A 26179-nucleotide genomic window follows, 5' to 3' on the forward strand; every position below is an offset into this window, starting at 1 on the left:
GACGTTACGTTGACCGAAATCTTTTAAAACTTCCTTCCAACAACAAAAAAATGCAAATTTCCTTGTCTTTCTTAAAAAAACAATAAAACGTATCAAATGTTTATTCAACATATAAAACTAGTTGGAATCTAAAAGGACAAAGAAACATGACCATAAATATCAAAGGATCAACTTGGAAGCAAATATTATAAAGATGTTTAAGGAAATTAGTTTATCAAATGCACTCTATTTGCAACCTTTCGCTTCCAAATATGTTCCAAGGAAATTAGTTTAGCATTTTCCACAAAATGGAGCAGCTCGCAGGGATAACAAGGAACAATTTTCAACTGCATTTAAGCTAATGATCACTGCAGTGCAAGATGATGCTTTAAGTGATATACAGAATTATCCAACAAATTAGCATTAAAACAAGGAATCCTGGTCATGTGGAAATCATACCCATTGCAGCAAATGCCTTAAAACAGAAGATACCATACACAAATGCAGATATGTTCATTGCCTGCATTTAACTCTCACCGCAGTATGCCCCAAACAGGGTTACTCCAAATTATCATGATCTTGTTGTTTCCCGAAGATCAATGGGAATTCGTCGTAGTGTTCGACGGCACCATGTTTCTCAACCATGCTCTTCAGCGACTCGTAAACCTAGTACATAGAAGGTCTGTCCTTTGGCCTAGGAACCACACAAGTACAAGCAATTCTCAGGAACTGCATCATTTCATCATCGTGACCCTTTCCGACCAATGCTTTATCGACGGCATCCTTGCTTCGACCAGTGCTGAATAACTGATTGACCCAATCCACCAAATTCCCCTTAAACCCTACCTCTGCATTGCTAACTCCGATCGGTTTATGGCTTGTAACCAACTCCAACAACACTACCCCGAAACTATAAACATCACCTTTCAAAGAAGCAACCATGGTACTTGAATACTCGGGAGCTACATAACCAAACTCCCCTAAATCCCCATTCATAAATGAACTGTCATTCGAGTCACGAGACCCCATCAATCGTGCCAAACCGAATTCGGCTATTCGAGCATCGAAATCATCATCCAGAAGCACAACATTGGAACTAAAGTACTGATGAACATACGGCGGTTGGCATCCATGGTGAAGCCATGCTAAGCCTCTAGCAACACCAACACCAATCCTTAGCCTATTTGACCAATCCAAAAACTCAAACTTCCAATTCCCTATACCAAGAAGACTCCCTCCATGCAACTGAGAATACAATGTCCCATTGGGCATATGCTTATAAACCAAAAACCTCTATTCTTCCACAACACAATACACTAAAAGAGGAACCAAATTTGGGTGCCTAAGTTGTCCCAACCTATTCATTTCCGACCTAAACTGTTTCTCAGTAAGTTTACAAGCACTTAACCTCTTAATCGCCAACGCAGATCCGTCCGGCAGCACTGCCTTGTAGGAAACTCCTGTTCGGGTCGAAACAATCGCATTATCAGCATCGAAATTGTTCGTTGCCACCATTAAATCCGCCAATTTGATCTTGTTTATTGGCTTTTGAAATAAGGATACTTGAATAAGCTTATGGGATTTCAGCAGCTCAATCCAACTACTATCATCTTTGCCCTCAACGCCGTGACTCTTCTTTCTTTTTTGGCCCGCGCCAGCTCGGAGAAAGAACCACCACCAAATGGCGAAACCGATGATCAACGAAACTGCCGCGCCGGTGATACCGGCTATTATGATAATCCCCAGGTTTTTACCATTCAATCCACCGCATTCCGATAACGGTTTCCCACAAAGTCCATGGTTACCGTCAAAATCATCTTCCCCGAATCTGGCCAGATCAGATGGAATCGAGCCAGACAAGACGTTACCGGCAACGGAAAATCGTTTAAGCCGGTCCAACCGAGCGAGTTCGTAAGGGATCGAACCAGACAACTTGTTATCGGCTCAAACGACGTCGTTTAGGAACTTACAGTCGACGATCTGAGGAGGTATGGAACCGGAGAGAAGGTTACCGGAAAGATCCAGACGTACGAGGTAGGGAAGCCAAGAGCATATATCGTTAGGAATGGGACCGGAGAGAGAGTTGTTAGAAAGATCCAGAATCTGGAGGCTCTGGCAGTACTTCAAAGAGTCCGTCAGCTGACCCGACAGCTTCATCGAAGGCAGGTGGAGGCTGATGATTCGGCTTTCCTTCTCGTTCCAGCAGGAAACGCCGGTTAGCTGGCAAACGGAGGTCGACGAGCGGTTGCTGAAGCTCCACGTGGAGAGTGGGGAGCCGGCGTCTATGAGGGCGCTTTTAAGCCCTTCGAGACAAGCGATGTCATCTTCGATGGCGAAAGAGAAGAAGGAATTGAATATTGTCTTTCCGTTATCTCTAAAATTTTTGTTCGCCTTAATTTTAGATTTTGAATTCTATCATATATTTATTATTTTTTTGATAAAAATATAAATATTTTTAAGTTTTTTAAAAATTGTATGTAAAATTTCAGATGATGGCATCACACAATTTCAAAGTACCACGTAATCATGATTAGAAATATTCAAAATGAAATTGAAATATTTATTGAAATTTAAGTTTCAAGATTAATATGAACAAAAGTTCATGAACCAAATTTAAAAAGTATCAAATTAAAAGACAAAATGAAGTTTTATTCCATTTGAAAACTAATTAAACTCAGGGGCGTTTGGATCATGGATTTCAATATTACTAGTGGGAATATTTATTTTCCTCCTTGTGATACTCACGTTTGGATGGGCAAGATTCCCACTAGGGGAGTAATAAAATATTACCAACAGTAAATTTTTTTCAAATTTTAACGGGAATGTTAATCTCATTGTGGGCTTAGGTATTTTTTGTTTTTCTTAAACCTGGACTAAAATGTCATTGAAACAAAAGATTTATTTCAAAAATACCCTTACTTTTATTTCAAAAGCTATAGTATATTATCATAACTTTATTTCTAAAATATTCCCAACCGAGAATTTTATTTATTTATTTATTATCATAACTTTTTAAATATTAATTAAGATTAAAAGAATATATAATATATTTACTCTTTTAATCTACAAATTTATCTTTTAAATTTTGTAAAAATTTATATAAATTTTATAAATTTAAATTTAATAAAAATATATAAATTGAAAATAATACAATAATATATTTTCTATGAATTTTTATATAAATATTTTTATTTGAATATTTGGAATTCAACTTGTTAAAAAAATATCATAAGGAAAATTTAGTGAAATATGTATTCTAATAATTTTTTTATTCCTTTAACCGAACATTGTAATCATATATTTCTGTCAAACAAACCAAACACAATAATGTAACATTCACAATAATGTGTAAGGTAATGTAATATTTCGTTAATCTTATTCGTGGAGGTAATGTTACATTTCATAAACCAAACGCACCCACAAATTCAATGATATTTGCTTATTAAGTCATTATAACGCAATGATTTGATGATTGGATGGTCAAAGAGAAATGATATGAGGCTATTTTGTCATTTTTAAGGTCCATCCGGAGCTTATCCTTTTGATGTGATCAAAAGTCTCACCCCTCTCCTTATTCTTACCACAATTTTATAATATAAATTATATTATTGATTGTCTAATTATTTAATCTTTTTATTTTTATTATTATTTTTTTAATTTTATCAATCAAATCATTTAATTATTTAATTTTATCAATTAAGTCACTAATCATTAATAGTTGACAGAAATATTGACGTGGCAGTTAAAAAATTGATATAATTATACATATAATCCTTAATATTTATGTGTCTCTTAATTTATTCATAATTTAAATTTAATTTATTAAATTAATCATTCAATTATGTTCTGAAATGTATTAACACATGGTTTAGACACGTGTCAATATGTGATTGGAGAATATTTTTTATTAATTTTAAGTTATTTAATTAAATAATTTTTTATCCAATCAGTATGTGACACTTGTCACCACTCACCAAAGGTCTACAATATGTAAAACTTACAACAATTTATATTTATCCTTTAAAAGCTTGTTAGTGATAAAAGAAAGTAGATGTAAAAAGAAATTAGAAATACATTATATATATATATATATATATATATATATATATATATATAAATTGTAATTAATGGAAGATTTACAATAAAATAAATTTAATATTTTTATATATTAAAATTAAATTTAATATATTTTTATAGTTTTATATTTTAATATCACTTAGGCGATGATACATGTAAATCTTAAAATATAAAAATAGAGAAAATAACTTCAGTGGTCGAAAATGCCTTATAATATAACCAACTTTTTTTGGATTTGCGAAAATGACCAACAAATTCGCAATGCGATCTCGAATTCGCAACGCGAACTCCAATTTCGCAACTCAGTTTTGAAATTCGCAACGCGAATATGTAAATCGCAACACATAAGTCAAACTCGCAACACAGAAGTCAAATTCGCAAAGCGCATTTATTTTCGCAACGGGAATTTTATTTTCGAAATCGAAACACAATATTAATTTCGTAACACAAATGTAAACAGTATAATCACAACTCATAACCTAAAACCCTAAATCACAACTCAGTCCCATCTCCCACTCTCTACGGCGATATCCGTCCCCATCTCCGGCGACATTCGTTCCCATATCCGACGACCCCCTCTATCTCCATCTCTCAGAGCCACCCTCACAACCATTCACGACCACAAATGGAAAATCAACCACCGATGGTTAGTTTTTTTAATTATTTTTCTTTTGAAAATTTTGTATTATTATTAGATTTTTCATATTTAAATTGATGATAAATTTACTGGTAATTTCAATATATAGATTTAACCATTTCACTTAGATTGCTTAGTAAATTCATTCTGTTGTTGCCAATACTTCTAAACTGTTTAATCTTTAACCCTGTGAAGTTAGTATTTGTCTTTTGGTTGAAGTAATGCAATTCATTCAAGTTTCAATTTGCAGAAGAAGAGTAGTTTTTGAAACTTAAATTCGCAACATGAAAATGAAATTCGCAACACGAAAATCGCAACGCGATTTTAGTGTCGCGTTGCGATTTTCATTTTCGTGTTGCGAATTTAAGTTTCAAAAACTACTCTTATTCTGTAAATTGAAACTTGAATGAATTGCATTACTTCAACCAAAAAACAAAGACAAATACTAACTTCACAGTGTTGCGAATTTAAGTTTCAAGAATAAACTACTACTCTTTATGTTGTCCTTGAACCTGCACTAAACCTACATGTTGTCCTTTTAAATGTGATATAAGTGCTTACTTCTAGAATGTTATCTGATGCATTTTGTGAACTATGATAGAATAATGACTTAGGTGAATATCGTGATAGTTTGAAACATATTTGGCTATATTTTCCCTGTTTAATATCATGTCCGTTTATAGTGTATAATTTGTAGTTTTTGGTATATCTAACTTGGTATGTTTATTGTTTTTGTTAGGAATTTTTTTCAGCTTCATTGACTTTAAGGAATAAATTAAGCCTAGCCACTACAATTGTGTCGACACTTACACCTGTACAAAGAAATTTGTTTGAGAAAACTTTTTCGGGCCATGGCTGAAAGTACAACATCTAGGTGGAGATGCTATGTTGTCCCATTTGTTTCTTCAGACCATGACTAACGATCTACCCGAGAGGATACAACGTGGTGATGAAGAGATATGGTTTCATTTTCCACCGACGTATACTTGTTTTGGGCAGGAGGAGTTTTGCTTAATCACTGGTCTACGTTTCGGACGACACGATGAAGTAGGTCGGTACACTAGTCATATCGCCTGCCCATCATGGTTATTTCATGTTTTTCCTGAGCTGGAAAAGGCGAAGCCCAGTTTACACGCCGACGATTGTAAAAGATTACTTCTTAAAGATGGTTTTACTCGGATGGATGACCTTGATGTTGTCTGAGTATGCCTTTTATTACTTTTGAATGCCAACTTTTTAGGCAAAGAGGGCAGACAACCTATTTCTGAGAATTTAATATTATTGGTAGAGGACCTAGATGCATGAAACGTGTTTCTGTGGGGTTTATATCTATGGAAAGCTACCTGGAAAAAGTTATCAACTGCCTTTGAGGACCATCGTAGTTTGCGTGGCCATGGTTCCAAATACACTTTGGTAGGCTTTATTTGGGCCTTTAAGGTAAGAATTTCTATATAATGTTTCCAAAATTATAATTAATTATTTAACAATTACTAAAATTAATGTTTGTGTATTATATTGTTTGTAGATTTGGATATTTGAGGCTTTTCCCAACATGCAGATATATGCCATCAAAAAATCAAATGATATTCCTAGGGTTATTACTTGGAGGAGGATCCGGCTGTTGGATTGGGAAGATTTAATACCATATACGATGATGAATGATGTAAGTTAACACAAATACTACCATATATAAACAAGTTATTACTAGTAGACGTTTGACTTTATTTGAGATTTTATATTGTTAGGAGGCAAACTATCCATTACAGAGGCTGAGCTTGCCACTGATTGGTGGCAAGCTAGTAAGAATTTTTTTTGATGGGACGGATGATGAGCACCCCCACTTCGAGAGCCATCACCTGATCGAGCCGATTCTACAACTAGATACCCAGAGCCATCACCTGATCGAGTCGATTATACACCTCCACAACGAGAGCCATCACCTATTCCATCACATCATCGAGCCTCTTCTCCACCATCACCTCATGATAGGCGATCAGCAAAGATGCCACGACATTTATCTCCCTGTTCTCCACCTCCACGGGATGAGTTAGGGGAGTTACGTGATGAGGTCAGTGCTTTGCGTAATGAGGTCGGTGCTTTGCATGATGAGGTCGGTACTTTACGTGACGACAATGGTGCATGGCGTGATGAGGTACAATCTTTACGTGGTGAGGTAGATGTTTTACGCGATGATAATGGTGCTTTACGTGGTGAGGTATCTACTTTACGTGATGAGGTAGCCGCTCTACGTGAGATTATTTCATCGTTGCAGAATGAGGTTCATACTCTACGCAATGAGATAATTTAGTTTAATATTATACTAAAAATGCAAATAACCTTTTTTCGGCATTATTTATTTACTGATTTATGTATTAATTTATTTTTAACGACCCGATAAGGTATATGCTTTATGTCGGGTTTTTCTTACACAACGAGGTTTATGCATCAGACATCGTACACGTGCCATTACATCTCATTTTACCCCAATAGTTCCAAGACTCTGTAAGAAGAAGCCCGATTCACCTGTCATCGTTCAAGAGGCCCCTCCTATCGTTCAAGAGGCCTCTCTCATCGTTCAAGAGGTCCATTTCATCGTTCAAAAGGCCCCTCCCACCGTTCAAGAGCCCGATTCACATGGAATACTATGTCGACTTATTGATAAACCCCCTCACGTGCCTAGTATGATGGATCATAGTTGGCTTTCATATCAGTTACCGGCCAATACCATTCTTCAGCAGGAGAGGAGAACACTATCGGACACAATTATAGATAATACCCTTTGGGCTAAGACCGCAGTTGATTTTTATCTACATGAGCAGAGCCAGGGGTGCTACGCTGATATATGCAAAATCGACGATAATAAGCATTTGTTTCTTGATCGGTCTTGGTGGGGTGTTTTATTAGGGGTTGAAGAGAATGGCTATCTCGAATGGGGGGTAAGTCTTATATTCTTTTTATATTGCATTTTGATTTTTTTTTAAATTTATTAAATTCACTAATATATGTATTTTTTATAAAACCACATTTTTATGCATGGGTGTCACATCTTCTAATTATAAGGAAATTGAAGAAAATAAAAAAGACGCGATGGACTATTATGCCTTTGTCTTTTCACGTAGCTCACTTGAAGGATCATAGAGAAGCTTCATATGCGTTGCGTAATGGAAAACCTATCATTTATCCTACGTGGTGGGAGGTCGATAAGGTTAGTATTTATTTTTGAATATTTTAAAGGTGTTTATAAATTTTATTTGATGTGTGCAATTGAATTATTATTTATGATTGCAGGTGTTTATCCTTGTTATGGAACGTCGTCATTGGATTCTCGTCGAGCTTCAGCTCCCATCCATGAAGACGATAGTATATGACAGCATGTTAAATTACATACCATTGTCTGATTTGAAAGATATTATTTGTAAGGGATGGAGCGCTGATTTGGCTAAATACTTGGATGCGATTGATTATTGGACTAATTCAGGAAACAAGAAGCCAAATAAGTTAAAAGTTACAATGATAAGAGACGAGACAGTGCCACAACAAACGACGGGTGCCAGAGGGGATTGTGGTCCTCTTGTATGCATGTGCTTGGAACGTATGACGACAGGAGGTAAACAGTTTCTACCTCCCACAGATAGAGATAGAGGTGCAGTAGGGTAGTGGTTCGGTATTTTATGGCTAGAGCGATATATTCGAGACGTTAACTACATGCATCCACATGCTGAAAGTGTGCGTAAACAACCATTTATTATTGGTAAGTTTGAGCAAGTGTTGTTAACATATATACTCTTTGTTGGTTTGAAAATGTTTGGTTAAGTACTTAGAATTCAATAATTTGTTGTTTGTTGGTTTTAGATGTGTAGAAAATCTCATGGCCATAACGTTTCTGTAGGTTAATCCTGAAGTAAGCTGCGTGAACAAATTGATGTATTTGGATGTAAGCTCCCTATTGTTAGGAGCATTTGGATATACTGTCTGGGGATGTCAAGTGTAAATAAGAATTGTTTTTTTTTGTTTAATTGTTTTGTTGTTTAATTTGAATCTGCATTATGTTGAAGGCAAAAAAGACCTGTTGAAGGTACACTTTCGCAACGCGAAAGTCAAATTCTCGTTGTGATTTTCGCGTTGCGAATTTGACTTTCGCAACAATCGCAACGTGAATTTGACTTTCGCGTTGCGAATTCAAGGAAAACACCTTCAAAAAGATAACAAACAACAATCTGATAAGTGATAACAACTGAACAGATTATAGCAATGTTCAAACTCAAGTTACTAATGCATGTCTAACTGAAAATGTATTCATTCACACATAAAATACACATAATACAACGTTTGCATTTAAAAATCACCTAAGTTAATAAGTCCCAAAAGGTGAAGCCGGTTGTGATTGGGATTTTGATTTTGATTGCGATTTTGATTTCCTTTTGCTTGGCACCATATGAGCTTTGGCTTTTGATGAGGATCCATATTTTGGTAGAGGAAAAGATGATTGTGATGGCACTGGTGATCCACAGGTCAACCTTGTATTACCACTTTCCTTGCACCGACTACATGTTGATATCCTCTTCTCTTCACCCTTAGGCGATATACGATAATGATTTTTTGGTCGACCAGGTAGCCTGTTGTCCATGACTGGTGGCAAAACTGTTTGTAAGTCATCTGGTATGTCCCACTCAGAAGGATATGGAATAGGGTAGATAATCTCGGCATAAGTTTGTTGATATACTTCTGTAGTGTAGCAATCCATAGCATATGTGCTTGAATAATCTTGGTTTAGATGAAGAGCAACTTTTATAACATGGCCACACAGATAACCAGATGTTTTCCATTTCATACAACTACACGTCTTTGCATTTAGATCGACAAGCCTATTTAAGTTATTATTCAATACTTCAAACAAAGTGTTTGAACATAGTTTAACTCTCCATGACGTTGACTTCACAACACGTTTTGTTATCTTTTTTTCAGTCCATGGTGTAACACGACGTTCCAATGTTCCTGTAAATTTAAATAAATAATACTTAGTAAAATATATTAAATATGATAAGTTACGAATTTAAAGAAATAATACTTGTATGGTTTCTTTTCTTGTAGTACCACAGTTGAATAGAAACTCGAAAAAACTCCATTAACATAGTAATGGGTAATTTTCGGGAATGAAGACTTAGAGCGTTGATTGATTCTACACTATTAGACGTCATGAAACCATATCTTACTCCAAGTTGATGTACTCTTGATCATCTTTCAAACCCGACATCTTCTAGTGTTTGAGCACATTGAGGCAAAACACGTCTTAAACAATTTATATGCTTATTAAAATCCACTTCCCGATAAGCTTTTACAGCCTTCTAGTATGTCCATTTGTGATTTTTTATACCAGCATACCTTGATTTTAGATTTCTGTACAAATGAACACCACAAAGTCCATGAAAAGCATATGGGAAACACCTTCTAACAGCGTTGTCAATTGAGTTTGCCCTATCGGATATGATTTTCAGATTACTAATAGGACCTATGCAATCCCTAAGATACCCCATAAACCATGTCCATAAATCAGAGGTTTCAGATTTGCCAACCCCGTAAGCTATTGGCAGTATCCCATTGTTAGCATCCATGGCTACTGCTAATAAGTTTACTCTAAGGTATCGACCTTCCAAATGTGCTCCGTCAACTATAATAACTAGGCACATGCAAGTAATATAAACGAACGAATTTACAAAATAATATACACAAAAAATATAATAATTTAAATGTGGAATACATGTAACTAACAAAAATGAGTCAACAAAATTATATTGATTTACTAACCGCAGCACCAATGGCGATAAACATCAACTCAAAGCGTCCATCTCTATCTGTTTTGATATGAGTTACCCACCCAGGATTTTTCAGCTTTAAATTGTGACAATAAGCCGGCAGTTGGGAAAACGATGCTTCTGACGACCCCCACAACAATTCCAACGCATAACATTTGGCTCTCCAAGATTGAGAATATGAGATACTAATCTTGAACCGAGCATTCATGTCAGTCATAATTTCATGTCCCCGATATACCCTGCCATTCAAAAACATTAACTCAGCCAGAAAACCACCCAACACCTTTTTGTTTGTCTGTCTATGGTGAGGAAAAACTTGAGTTTTTGAACATGTATGTTTATCAATAAAAGTCCTAACTTGAAACATTTCGCAATCTTTTATCCTCTTTGCAATCATACGCCACATACAGTTTTTATCAATCATGCACTTTGTTTCGAAACAATCTTTGCTTGATTTGTTAACTTTTAGTTGATAGCCATCTTCCACATATTTCGTATACAAAGCAATCCTCAAGTCTTCCTTTGTATCAAAACAATCATCTTTCTTGATACGAATAACTTTTGTGTAACAATCAATTGCTATCTTTACCAACTCTTCTTCCGGTATCTAAAGTAATTCTGGCATATTACAGTTATACTCCTGTGGCATTTTCTTCTTTTTCTTTTCTTCGGGGACTTCTTCTTCTTCTTTTTATTCTTCAGGGTTATATAAATTACAGAATGGATGTTCAACATGTTCATTCACAGTCGTAACTTCCTCTTCATTATCATCAACAACATCTTCCTCGGCAGCTGCTGTTTCATCATCAAAATTCGATTATTGACCAATATCAAAATCATTACACGCGGGGTCTGTTTCTTCTTCTGAAACATCATCAAAATCCGAGTATTGACCAAGATCAAAGTTCGGGTATTGACCAAGATCAAATTTCGAATACTGACTAGTACTCACAATTTTTTTCTGTTAGCTCATCAACGTCTAACTGGTCAATACGAAAACCGAAATTTGGTGCTGAAAGTTGATTGGGATTTGGATTAGGGAAAGGTTGTGGGTTTTGAGATTGTGTTTGATATTGTTTTTGGTATTGGAAATGTGGTGAAACAAAATTTTCTTGGTGATGAAATTGTGGTGGAACCATTAAATTTTGAGGTTGATAACAACGTTGTACATTGTGAGCACCATAAACTGGGGTTGAAGAACTTAGTTGATTACTACCCGCTACTAACCCAACTTCACTACTTCTAGGTTCAACAACATACAATGTAACATCATCTTCTTGCGAAACACTAATGTAAGCAATGAATCGTTCAACATCTTCATTGTCGGTTAACAAATAAACTTTATTTTTTCTCTGATAAAATAACCTAAATCCACTTAGGGGCTCTAAATTCAATTTCTTTGCAACACGTAACATTAGAGTTTCATAAGTTAACTTTTTTAAAGACAGTTTTAGTTGAAGATTCATGGGTAAAGGCATATATTGTAAAACACCATGAACATTCTCCCATGACCCTCCAAAACACAAATCTATCCAAACATGATCAACATTAGATGATTTCATTCTACAAATTGTAAATTAATTTACTAAACAAACGAGCTATAAACTAGATATCATCAATAACTTAGAGAAAAACATACCTTTATTAAGTTGATAGTTGATAATTTGGGAGAGAAATCATTGAAAAATTATATAGAAATAAAATTATGTAAAAAAATAGAGATAGGGAAGGATGTCATTGGATATAGGAATGGATGTCGCCGGAGAGAGTGATAGATGAAGATGGAATGAGTTGCGATTTAGGTTATGAGTTGTTGCTGCTGCATAGTTTATACACCCAAAACATTTGTGTTGTGAAAATAAAAGTTGTTGCGAAATTAAAATTTGTGTTGCGAATTCGAAAATCGAGTTGCGAAAACAAAATTCGTGTTGCGATTTAGAAAATCTTGTTGCGAAAAGGAAACTTGTGTTGCGAAAAAGAAATTCGCGTTGCGAATTCAGAAATCGAGTTGCGAATTTGAAATTCCTTGTTGCGAATTTGGAAATCGCGTTGCGAATTTGGAAAATCTCGTTGTGAATTTGGAAAATCGCGTTGCGAATTTGGAAAATCTCGTTGCGAGAAAGAAATTTACGTTGCGAATTTGGAAACTGTGTTGCGAAATTAGAGTTCGCGTTGCGAATTTGTTGGTCATTTTCGCAAATCCAAAAAATGTTGGTTAAAATCTATATTATAAGGCATTTTCGGTCATTGAAGTTATTTTCTCATAAAAATATTATTGTAAATCTTATATCTAATATTTTTATGTTTATTTTTATATTTTTTTATATTTTAAAATTAAATATTTTAATATTATTAAATTAAATATTTTAATATTATTAAATTTAATATTTTTATATTTCAAAGCCAATTAGGTGATGATTCGTATAAATTTTAAATATAAATTATTATTATAAATCTTAAATTTAATATAACAAGAAATATTTCATTTATTTTTAAAATATAAAAATATTAATTTTTGGTTTAAAATATAAAAATCTTATATCGAATTTGGAATTCGCAACACAGTTGAATTCGCAACTCGAATTTGACATTTTCGCAACACGAATTTCTTTTTCGCAACACGAATTTCTTTTTCGCAACTCGATTTTTAAATTCGCAACACGAGTTTCTAATTCGCAACATGAAATTTAATTTCGCAACCCGAAATTTATGGAATTCACAACTCGTTTTCTTGGCCCCAAGTAATCCATGTTTTGGAAAACAAAAGAATTATGGAGAGAAAGGAGAACACTTGGAAATTTGTGGGTTTAAGCCATCGAAATAACATCTTCGAAGATTCCGGCTTTTTAGTGGGAAGAGACTCGATCAGCAAAGAGATGGAAGAAATACCCAGATGTTGAAGCGGCATCGTTTCCATGGTTTGCTCGATCAAAGCTGAAAAACATGGTTTTTGTATGGGAAGAAAGACTATCTTTTTTAAATTCGCAACACGATTTTCTAATTCACAACACGAAATTTAATTTCGCAACATAAAATTTGTGAAATTCGTAACTCGTTTTCTTGGCCCCAAGCAATCCATGTTCTGGAAAACAAAAGAATTCTGGAGAGAAATGAGAACACTTGGAAATTTGTGGGTTTAAGCCATCGAAAGTACATCTTCGAAGATTTCGATTTTCTGGCTTTTTAGTGGGAAGAGACATGATCAGCAAAGAGATGGAAGAAAGATCCAGTTGTTGAAGAGCCGGCGTTTCCATTGTTTTCTCGATCAAAGCTGAAAAACATGGTTTTTCGATGGGAAGAAAGACAATGTTTTTTAAATTCGCAACACGAGTTTCTAATTCGTAATGCGAAATTTAATTTCGCAACAAGAAATTTGTGGAATTCGCAAATCGTTTTCTTGGCCCCAAGCAATCCATGTTCTGGAAAACAAAAGAATTCTGGAGAGAAATGAGAACACATGGAAATTTGTGGGTTTACGTCATCGAAAGTACATCTTCGAAGATTTCAATTTTCTGGCTTTTTAGTGGGAAGAGACTCGATTAGCAAAGAGATAGAAGAAAGACCCAGATGTTAAAGCGGCGGCGTTTCCATGGTTTGCTTCGATCAAAGCTGAAAAAACGTGGTTTTTTGATGCGGCGTGTGCGGTGGCGGCGTTGTTGGTCGGGAGGAGAGTAAGGGGTCGGAAGAAATGAAAGAGAGTGTTTGGGGTTTTGAAAGAGTTGGAAGAAAGCTATGAGACCATGTTCGGGAGATTAAGTTAAGCAGTGGATGTTATGGCGGTGTTGCGAAAATGTAAAATTCGATTTGCGAATTCGATTTCTATGTTGCGAATTTCAAATTCGAGTTACGAATTCGAAAACTGTGTTGCGAAATTGGTTTCGTTTTGTGACTTCAAAATTGAGTTGTGAATTCGTTAGTTATTTTTGCAAATCGAAAAATATTTGATTAAAATCGTATATGATAAGGTATTTTAGGTCACTCAAGTTATTTTCTCATTGTATTTTCATTCCTATTGATTGAATAGATAAATTATTTATTTAAATAAATTAAAATTAATAAAAATATATTCTAAACAAATATTGACACGTGTTGTTATTTAAACCCTCGCACACCTGGTGTACCTCCTTTAGTCACGCAACACTTTAACCTATGTTTTGATCCATCAGTGCACTGTGTCAGCACCAATAAGGTGTACGCTAACTCTTTCTATCAGAAAACTTCGTTAAATGAGAGAGCTTTTGCGGTACGGTGCCTAAAAAATGACTAAAAAATGGCATGATCGGTTAAAATTTAGACCGGTTATGTTATATAATTTAACCGAAAATATTATCAAGTACAATAACATATTAGGTAGCGCTTATATAATAAAATAGGAATTTAACCGGAAATATTATCAAGTACAATAACATATTAGGTAGCACTTATATAATGTAATAGGTAGCGCTTATATTGACATATTTTCTAACTAAACCGATATATTTATACCGGTAAGATTACAAATTTACCTATTACATTATAATTATCGGTTTCGATGTTTTTCGGATCGATACAATTTTAAATGTATCGACACTTTATGCATGCACCTTGTTGGGCATTCTTTCAGGAAAAAAGTATCGACACAAACTTAAAAAGTGTCGATACATTATTTACACCTATTTTCTCATAAAGTCGGTATATTTCTATCGGGTACATTGTAAATTTACCTATCACATTGTAATTATCAATTTCGATGTTTATGGGATCGATACTTTTAATAAATGTATCGACACTTTATGCGTGCACCCCGTTTGGCATTCATTATGGACAAAAGGTATCGAGACAAATTTAAATAGTGTCGATACTTTATGCTGACATATTTTCTTATAAAACCGGTATATTTATACCAGTTACATTGTAAATTTACCTATTACATTATAATTATCAGTTTCGATGTTATTGGGATCGATACTTTTAATAAATGTATCGACACTTTATATTCTGGACAATAAGTATCGACACAAATTCAAAAAGTGTCGATACATTATGTTGACTTGTTTTATAATTAACTGGTATATTTATATCGGTTACATTGTTAATTTACCTATTACATTATAATTATTGGTTTCGATGTTTTTGGGGTCGATACTTTTAGAAAATGTATCGACACCTATTTAGCTAGTTATTGTACATACCTAAATATGTCATGCGAATTTAATGTTGTACCCACCCTTTAACTACCACTACCACTACCACATCCTATTGAAAGCACGACTGAAACATGTTCAATGAACCTTTGCTTACATCTCCATCAACTCTAGGACCATTGAAATTGCATAACAAAATTTTTGCCATGGATCATACTGATGCAGACAATGTTAAGCCAACCGAGAAATGTCATGAAGTACATAATGTTGATGAATCTGACAGATTGGTTGGTCAGCTCTTCTCTTCACGTGATAAAGCTTGGTACTTTTGCAAGGGATTCGCACGGGAACATGGGTTTAGTCCACGTAAAGGAACAACATGACTTGATGTGGAAGGTAATATGAAGACACAAGAATTTTGTTGTTCCAAAATTTACAGCAGCATTCTCAAAATGCATGGCTTCCTGGTGGACAACCGAGGAATTTGATATTCAATGGCGTTTGGTTGTTTCAGAATTCAACGTCGAAAAGCATCCATGGGTGATTGAGAAGAGAAATATACGACACTTATGGGCACAAGCATATCTAACCGGTCATTTCTTTGCCAATATTCACTCAACACAAAGGTGTGAGTCTATGAATTCTTCACTAGCGATTGCACTGAAACACAAGAAGACATATTTAGATGTTGTTCGTGCAATTGAAGATGGAATTAGTAGAATGTGTATGAACGAGTTGAAAGCGGATTACTTAAGTTCCCATACGAAGCCCTTCCAGATCACAAAACTGGTCGACCTTGAAAGCCATGCTGTTGAGATTTTTACACGGGAATCTTTTCATACGTTCCAAGATGAACTTCAACGGGAGACATTATACCGGATTCAGGAAGAGATTCAGTCCTTATCAGATGAATTTCAACATTATATGTTGACAAAGTACAAAGAATAAATAGGACATTTGAAATTAGTTTTGATTCTCGTACGAAAACCATAAATTGCTCCTGCAGAAAATTTGAGACCGTTGGACTTCCGTGTCGCCATCAACTTCACATTTGAAGCACTTGGATTACACATATTTGCCCAGGACTTTGATTCAAAATAGGTGGACTAAGGATGTGAAAGCTTCTACACCCAGTTTTGTTGACTTGAATGTGCCTCCAGAAGTGATGCAAATGGCAAGGTTCGCTGCTCTACGTTCAACGTCAAGTAGGTTTTGCTACATTGCATCAAAGACATACGTGTCTTTCAAAACCACAAGAGATTAGATGAAAAGACTAACAGAATAATTTGAAAACTCATTTGGTTTGAATGATTCAGTCAACCAGAGCAGTGTAGTAAACAACGTTCGCGACCCTCAACGAAAACAAAGCAAGCGAAAAACAAAGTCGAAAAGAAAATTAGGCGATGTGGATACTGTAACGGTGAGGGACATAACAAACTAATATGTCTTCAAGTCAAGCTCAGCTTGAATACAAGCACACATCCTACATCAACTGATTTTTTTGAAGACGAAATGGAATGGTCATTCAATCCCGCACGTGATGACAACGATCTCTATATATCGTAGATATCAACATGACTCATACTGTGTATAAGAAACATGTACAACAACTTATTGCTAAATTTTCTTATCTTATACATAATTACATATAATTATTGAAGAATTGTTGTATTCAGTTGTTGAAGAATTGTTCTTAATTTTATATAAGGATAGTTGTTATGATATACGTTCACGTTTCAGGACCAATTAGTTAGATGCATGCAGTAGCCTATATCCTCGAGGCAGAGCACAAGAAATCTGGAACTTAAAGATTTACCAAGAGTGGTAGCTTTTTCTCTGCATGAAGACAGAACCTAGAATCAACTTTGCAATGATGCACATCATGATGAAGAGAAACTGCTGAATAATAGGATTTACACACAACTCCAAGCATTTTCAACGCTAAGCCCAACTTCTCACATGGAAAATTATGCAATAGAGATGTCAGGATTTCCCATAAAATGATTGACATGTCTGTTGCATAATTTTTCATGTGAGTAGTTGGTTTTAGGGTTTAAAATACTTGCAGTTATGTGCAAATCCTATTATTCAGCAGGTTCTCTTCAGCATGATAGGCATGATTGCAAAGTTGATTCTAGGTTCGGGCTTCATGCAGAGCAAAAGCTACCGCTCTTGGTAAATCTTTAAGTGCCAGATTTCTTATGCTCTGCCTCGAGGATATAGGCTACTTCATGCATCTAACTAATTGGTCCCGAAACGTGAACGTATATAATAACAACTATCATTATATAAAATTAAGAACAATTCTTACTGGTCGCTTTCGATTTTCTTTAATATTGATACGATGGGGCTCCATTTGAAGGTCATCATCTTCACGAACAAAGATTGAACTTTCAACCGATAATAATTCAAAAACAACAAACTTTAAAACCTAACCCCTCTTTCTGAAGACTGATATTCTAAAAAATTAGGGTTTCGACAACATACCTATCGAACACGTGAAGGGAAAAAAGTGTCCAATATGGAAATCAATACCCTAGCATTCGATAAATTTACATGAATAATTGATTGTAACCGTTATGAACGTTGGTATTCATCGGAGTGGAAGAGAAGAGAAGTGTTGAAATATGTTTCGATATAACAAATTTAAAGGCAAAATGTTTTTGGACTTGAATTGAATTTATTCAAAGTTTTTAAAAAGTTTCAAAACTAATTCAAGTTCATTAAAATCATATTTGAGCAAGAAAAACCAGATTGCCCAGAGGGAACAGATTCCCCCCAGGGGGTATCGATTCCTCGGGAACAGATTCCCCCCAGGGGTATCGATTCCCCTGGTACAGATTCCCCTCTGCATGGTTTGGCTCCGAGAAATAACAGATTACTCGGAGGGAACCGATTCCCCCTTGAGGGTATCGATTCCCTTACTGTTCATCAGCCCAACGATCATAATATTTGAATATTATGAAGGGGTATCGATTCCCTATGAAGGGGTACCGATTCCCCCCATTCTGGACAGCCTATTTTTGCAGAAAAATCATTCCCAAATGGCTCCAAAACATCCCCAACGGCTAGATATGACTTCAAACACATTCCAAGCTATAAATACAAGCTAAGGACACTTGAAGAAGTAAGAGAACAACTATCCAAGCAATCAAACACAAGAGAAGAGTTTTTCATTCTTATTTCATCTTTCTCTTGTAAATATTTTGTTCTTGTGAGCTCAATCTTGTAAACACCTACCTTAGAGAGGTTTTCTTGTTTACTTATTTTATCCTTTTGTAAATGGGAAATGTTCTAGCTTATCCCGTGTAAAAGCTAGGGAAAGGTTCTAGTTTAGCCCAAAAAAACTAGGGAGTTGTAAGGTTATCTCTTTGTACTCAAAAGAAAGAACAAATTAGTGAATTTGTTGGAAAATACTTGGTGATGAGCTAAGGTAGTGGATGTAGACTTTGGTTTAGAAAGTCGAACCACTCTAAATCGCTGTGCAATTTTCTATCTTTCAATCTCTTTACTCCCTAAACACAAAACCATTTCGACCCCTCTTTGCAAACTGTTCCGGTTATCGATTCGAGCTTCCAAAAATCCTAACAATTTGTATCAGAGCCTAACTCGTTAAGAAGGTTTAACCACCTTGAGACGATCCTAAAAGAAGCTCTACCAATTCCCGACGCAACCGACAAAGAAATGACTTTTTCCTCCGGTGCTTATTATCTTGAATAATATCCTATTATGAATTCACAACCGGTCAACAAGCCACCCTTCTTCAATAGAGCAAATTATGCACATTGGAAGAATAAGATGATGTACTTCATTCAATCATACAATCTAGGACCTTGGTAATCAATCATGGACGGTTACTCCTCTCCACCCGGTAAGTACAACGATTGGAGTAGAGAAGAGCAGAAAAATTTTCAGCTTAATTCTAAGGCTATAGATATTCTATTTTGTGCTTTAGGCCCAAATGAATATGGAAGAGTCTCATCTTGTTCCAGTGCCAAAGAGATTTGGGATAAGCTCCAAGTCACTCATGAAGGAACCGACGAAGTGAGGGAATCAAAGAAAAGTCTTCTCAACCATAGCTACGAGAACTTCAAGATGAAACCCGATGAAGACATCAAAGCTATGACGGATAGATTTTCTGTGATTGTCAACGGTCTCAAGGGATATGGAGAAGTAATCCCTAATGAGAAGCTTGTGAGAAAGATGATCTACTCTATTCCAAAGGAGTGGCAATCGAAGAAGACGATCATTATAGAAGCAATAAACTTAAAGTCTCTCACTCTCGACGAGCTAATTGGTTCCCTTCTCACTCATGAGATGATGGTGAAGGAAGATGAAGAAAGGGAAGAGAAGAAAAACAAGAAGAAGAAGAAGGAGGTAGGCATTGCCTTCAAATCCATCAATGAAAGCTACAAGATTCAAGTGATGAGGTGGATGGAGACGATGATGAACAAGAAGAAGAGATGGTCAAGCTCTTGAAGGAACTCAAGATATTCATGATTTCCAAGGAAGTGAAACATGAATCAACCAAGAAGAAGAGTCCCCCGATATGTTTCAATTATCAAAGAAAGAGGCATGTCAAGTATGAATGTCCTCTTCTAAAGAAAAAGAGGAATAAGGCATTTGTTGCATCTTGGAGTGATGAAGATGATTCCAATGATGAAGATGAAGTAGTCAACCTATGCCTCATGACCACTCAAGAAGAATTCAAGGTATCTTCAAACTCAAATGAATTTAATTCATTTACTTTTGATGAGTTACAAGATGCTTATAATAGGTTGTATTTGGGATTTGAGACCATGAATTCCAAATATACGAAATTAATTTCAAAACTCAAAATTAAATATAATTTGATTTTGAAAGCAAAAGTTGATTTTGAAAATCAAAATGAAATTTTGAAAAATAATTTAGAGCTTTAAAAAATCAAAATAAATGATTTAGAAAAAGAAAATTTTGAGTTAGGAGTTAAGCTTGAAGGCTTAACAAAAGAAAATGAATTAATTTCTAAAAATAACCTATTATGTTTAGAAATGGTAAAATCCTCACATTGTCATTTTTATGGTTATTTGGAACATATTTGTCCTTTAAAGAAAGGAAAACATTTTAAAATTAGACAAGTATGGGTTCCTAAGGGAACAAGGGGCATTGAAACTAACGTCCAAGGATCCAAAGCAATTTGGATACCAAAATCGAAATGAATGTCTCTTGTAGGTGTGTGAGAGCAATGGTGATGAAGATGATGATATTCAAGATACTCTAGCCACACATGAAAAAGGAATGGGTAACCTCTAAGCTTAATGCTTTTAATTTTGGTTATTTGGTTGCTCATTTAATTTTAAGCATGCATGAGTTTTGATTTTAAATAATTATGAATTATTTTTAATCTCATGTATGTTAAAAGGAAATTATGATGAACATTTTAATGTCTTAATAATTTTTCAGAATTTTTAGTTCATCATAATGAATTTCTCTAACAATTGATATCAAAATTTTCAAAATGCATAACATTTTTGGGAACTTTATGCAAATGCACTTAATTTTAAACAATTGGTATTAATATCAAATTTCAACAATTGGTATTGCATAAAGTATTTTAGACTTGGATATATTGAATTTCATATGCTACTAACATGTTTGTTATTCTTTGTTGAAATTCAATTTTGTTTAAGTGTCAAGTTCTTAAAGCTAAATTTTATTTGGAATGAATTTATTGAGGGGGAGTTTTTGATTTTTCAAATAAATTTTTAAATGTCAAATTTACCACTTACTCTCCAATGTTATTTTAGAACTTTAAAAGATTGAATTATTTTTGATATAACAAAAAGGGGGAGAAGTTTGGTTGTTTTAAAAAATTCAATTTCTTAATGAAAAAGGGGGATATTAACATTTTCATATATTTTTCAACAATTGATATCTTTTTCATTAAACATTTTATTAAGGAGGAGTTTTTCCAAAAACAATTTTTCAAATGTTTTGTTATATCAAAAAGGGGGAGATTGTTGAAATATGTTTCGATATAAAAAATTTAAAGGCAAAATATTTTTGGACTTGAATTGAATTTATTCAAAGGTTTCAAAAATAATTCAAGTTCATTAAAATCATATTTGAGCAAGAAAAACCAGATTGCCCAGAGGGAACAGATTCCCCCCAGGGGGTATCGATTCCCCGGGAACAGATTCCCCTCAGGGGTATCGATTCCCCGGGTACAGATTCCGCCTGCATGGTTTGGCTCCGAGAAATAACAGATTACTCGGAGGGAACCGATTCCCCCTTGAGGGTATCGATTCCCTTACTGTTCATCAGCCCAACGGTCATAATATTTGAATATTATGAAGGGGTATCGATTCCCTATGAAGGGGTACCGATTCCCCCCATTCTGGGCAGCCCATTTTTACAGAAAAATCATTCCCAAACGGCTCCAAAACATCCCCAACGGCTAGATATGACTTCAAACACATTCCAAGCTATAAATACAAGCTAAGGACACTTGAAGAAGTAAGAGAACAAATATCCAAGCAATCAAACACAAGAGAAGAGTTTTTCATTCTTAGTTCATCTTTCTCTTGTAAATATTTTGTTCTTGTGAGCTCAATCTTGTAAACATCTACCTTAGAGAGGTTTTCTTGTTTACTTATTTTATCCTTTTGTAAATGGGAAAGGTTCTAGCTTATCCCGTGTAAAAGCTAGGGAAAGGTTCTAGTTTAGCCCGAAAAAACTAGGGAGTTGTAAGGTTATCTCTTTGTCCTCAAAAGAAAGAACAAATTAGTGAATTTGTTGGAAAATCCTTGGTGAGGAGCTAAGGTAGTGGATGTAGACTTTGGTTGAGAAAGTCGAACCACTCTAAATCGCAGTGCAATTTTCTATCTTTCAATCTCCTTACTCCCTAAACAAAAAACCGTTCCGACCCCTCTTTGTAAACCGTTCCGATTGTCGATTCGAGCTTCCGAAAATCCTAACAAGAAGCTTTAGGGTTTGTCGATTTAGGGATTATATAGCGTTCCATATAAATAATGAAGGAAAAGACGTGTAATTTAAAAACGTATCGACACAAATTTAAAAGTGTCGATACAATATGTTAACATATTTTCTCATAAAACCGGTATATTTATACCAGTTACATTGTAAATTTACATATTACATTATAATTTTCGATTTCGATGTTTTTTGGATCGATATTTTTTATAAATGTATCGACACTTTATGCGTGCACCCCGTTTTGCATTCATTCTGAACAAAATGTATCGACACAAATATAAAAAGTGTCGATATATTATGTTCACCTATTTTCTCATAAAATCGATATACTTACACTGGTTACATTGTAAATTTACCTATTACATTATAATTATCGGTTTCGATATTTTTGAGATCGATACTTTTAAAAAATGTATCGACACTTTATGTGTGCACCCCGTTTGGCATTCATTATGGACAAAATGTATCGACACAAATTTAAACAGTGTCGATACATTATGTATACCTATTTTCTCATAAAATCAGTATATTTATATCGGCTACATTGTATATTTACCTATTACATTATAATTTTCGGTTTCGATGTTTTTTGGATCGATACAATTTTAAATGTATCGACACTTTTATGCATGAAACTCATTGAGCTAAGGCTCGGACAAAAAGTATCGACACAAATTTAAAAGGTTTCGATACTTTATACTGACCTATTTTCTCATAAAATCGGTATATTTATACCGATCACATTGTAAATTTACCTATTACATTATAATTTTCGGTTTCGATGTTTTTTGGATCGATACTTTTTATAAATGTATCGACACTTTATGGGAAACTTTAAGTTTGGAAACTTTGTGTTGATACATGTTTGAGTTACCGATATTTCTATGTAGGAATAATCAATGATAACATGCATATTAGCTAAGTTAATAAGTTTTGAAAAAGGTAAGTTGTTACCTTATAAATGAAATTTGAAACACTCCCGATGCTTCCATTGAGTAAGTTGTTGTTTGGATGGAACAAAGGCTCGGGCTAATATTTATAGTGGAGTCGAAATTTATATTGAAATTTAAACTCAAATTGAAATTTAAATTCAAACTCCAATTACATATGAAATGAATTTGAAATGCAGTGTTAAATTGAACATGGAAATTGCATAATTGATTCATATTGTTCAAGTAACATGCGCTATGAACCATCAAGCGGGTAAAAGAAAATATTGATTGAGTTCAAAGCTGAGTTGTAAGTTGATGGGGTTGTCACGCTTGTCACATGGTGGGAATAAAGTACTCACATGGAAGAGATAAATATATTGTTTTGTTATGCACAACCCATCCCATCCGAATGAAAATATACACACAATATAATCAAACCAAAACATACATACACAAGAAATTTATATATAACAATGTTTAAATAATGTACCCACAACGAAATTAATCCGATGGAAAAGGGTTATTTCTAACGAAGTCCGGAACATTAGGCACCTTCAACAAATTTTCCAAATACTCTCGTATGTTACCTCCTTTTTCTGATGACATATATAAATAATTTTAATTATCAAACTAATGAGGTGCAATTTTACTAACAATAAACTAAATTCGTATAAGCAAGAATAAATTTGTGTCATACCTAGAGCATTGTCGCCCCAATGGGAAGCAGCGTCAAATGAATGTGGACATATGTAATTGTATTTCTATATAAACACATAAATTGTTAATTAATCAATGTATGAACACCTGTTTAACTGGAAAAACATATTGCATAAATGTAACTTACCGGATTATAAATCATTTTTTCCGGTGAATCATCGACCAACAGTGTATTTAGGTCGTTAAAATAAGGAAACACGTTCCAAACATCATTAAGATCTTTACAGTAGGTAACATTATCGTATGTTTTGCAATTTTATTGATCCTGTTCACAAACAGTCGAACATAAATATGTAGGAATCATAGACAAATAAAAGTCAGCAAACTGTAATGACATTCATCTTACCCAAGTGAATAGAAAATGGCCAGACAATAAAGGTAGTTTCTCAAGTACATAGTCGATGTTATGCCTGAGATTGTAATCAAGTTTGAATGTTAACATTTAATTGTATATTAACGATTTTGGCTTTAGTAATTCAATTGCTCAACAGTTCTAACCTCATCTTGGAAGAGCAAATAGCAACAACAAAATTGTCTACACAAAAATGCATAAATTTATATAATATTGTTATGAGGACAACATCTACAACATGAAGAAAATGAGATTAAAATTCTACGCTTATATGTTAAAATAATGGATACAAAAGAACAGAATTAAAACCTTTTGGTTGTCTTGGGAAGTAGGCAAGGACACCATTGACATAAAAAATTACAAGTTTTCTTGCAGACGGCGTTGCAGACATGATATACTTGTTTGGATCATCATAATCATCATCTTCATCACCATATTCATCTTCATTGACCTCTTGGTTGTCCACATCTATTAAAAGAAAATAAAATACATTCCAGAACGTGTAAATGTTTAGAAACATAAATAATTAATTACCTAACTCGTTTGATGTCGTTGACGTAATTCATCACGCAACATTGAGACTTCATCGCGCAATGATGAAATATTGGCTTGTATTCCACTCACAAGGGAATCAATATGCTCCCGAAAATTGACCATGTATTCCATCACCATCTTAATTGTGACATCTTCTCCAACTAGAGCTTCTGGAGCTTCTTCCATCATTGTGTCTCCAATTGGTTGGTCGTCTTTATGGCCAATAGGGTCCATTTCCTCCCTCTCTTGATCTAATCCGACATCCTTAACACGCTTCCAACTGACTTTTTCAACAAAATCATATCCCGTTTTTTAAATAAATAACATGTCAATCTTGCGGGTTAATCGAACAGGGGCGTCATGCGAAAAATCAACTTCTTTCTTATTCAACAGATGTGTGATGACACATCCATATAGTAGTGAAGTTGAAATTGTTGCTCCCTTTGTGACCATATATACAATTGTATTAAATATCAGTTTAGCAATGTTTGGAGCCGTTTTGGATTTATACTTTGCTATCCACCAAAAATCGCTGTCTCGAAGTGTTGAATGTTTTCCCCCAGTAGGCCGGATATACCAAGTTAGCATTTTATGAAACACTCTCGACTCTACATCTAGGTGAATTGGGCTATTTCTAGCAACCTATTGTATTGTAGTATCTAAATCATTTTCATCTGAATCCCCTTTATTCTCGACACCTAGACCCTCCGCAATAGTATCCGGAGATATATATATATCCTTCCCCATGACATGGGTATTAATTCCTATTATATTAGTCTTATTAGGCTCGTGCTATAAGGAAGCATTGTTATAGAATACTTTAACTAGGTTGGGGTAATATTTTGGTTCTACACTAAGGAATTCAAGCCAACGCCAAGATGTAAATGTGGATTTAAAACTAAATGCATATTTATCATCGAACAAGAAACCCAGGTCAATGACACGTTCGGGATGAATTTTCCTTACTTTAAAACTCATCTGCCATCTTTATTTCTCCGTATTGGATCTAAAGTTCAGAGTTTCGAACGACCTAATTTCCT

General features: G+C 34.6%; 1 pseudogene; it reads right to left on the reverse strand.

Annotated features, from left to right (window-relative positions):
• Nucleotides 1-396: 396 nt before the first annotated feature.
• On the reverse strand, nucleotides 397-25373 carry LOC120149068 (annotated as a pseudogene).
• Between the last annotated feature and the right edge of the window lie 806 nt (nucleotides 25374-26179).

Source organism: Hibiscus syriacus, unplaced genomic scaffold (genome assembly GCF_006381635.1).
Source record: "Hibiscus syriacus cultivar Baekdansim isolate YM2019G1 unplaced genomic scaffold, ASM638163v2 tig00110988_pilon, whole genome shotgun sequence".
NCBI classification, from domain to species: domain Eukaryota; kingdom Viridiplantae; phylum Streptophyta; class Magnoliopsida; order Malvales; family Malvaceae; genus Hibiscus; species Hibiscus syriacus.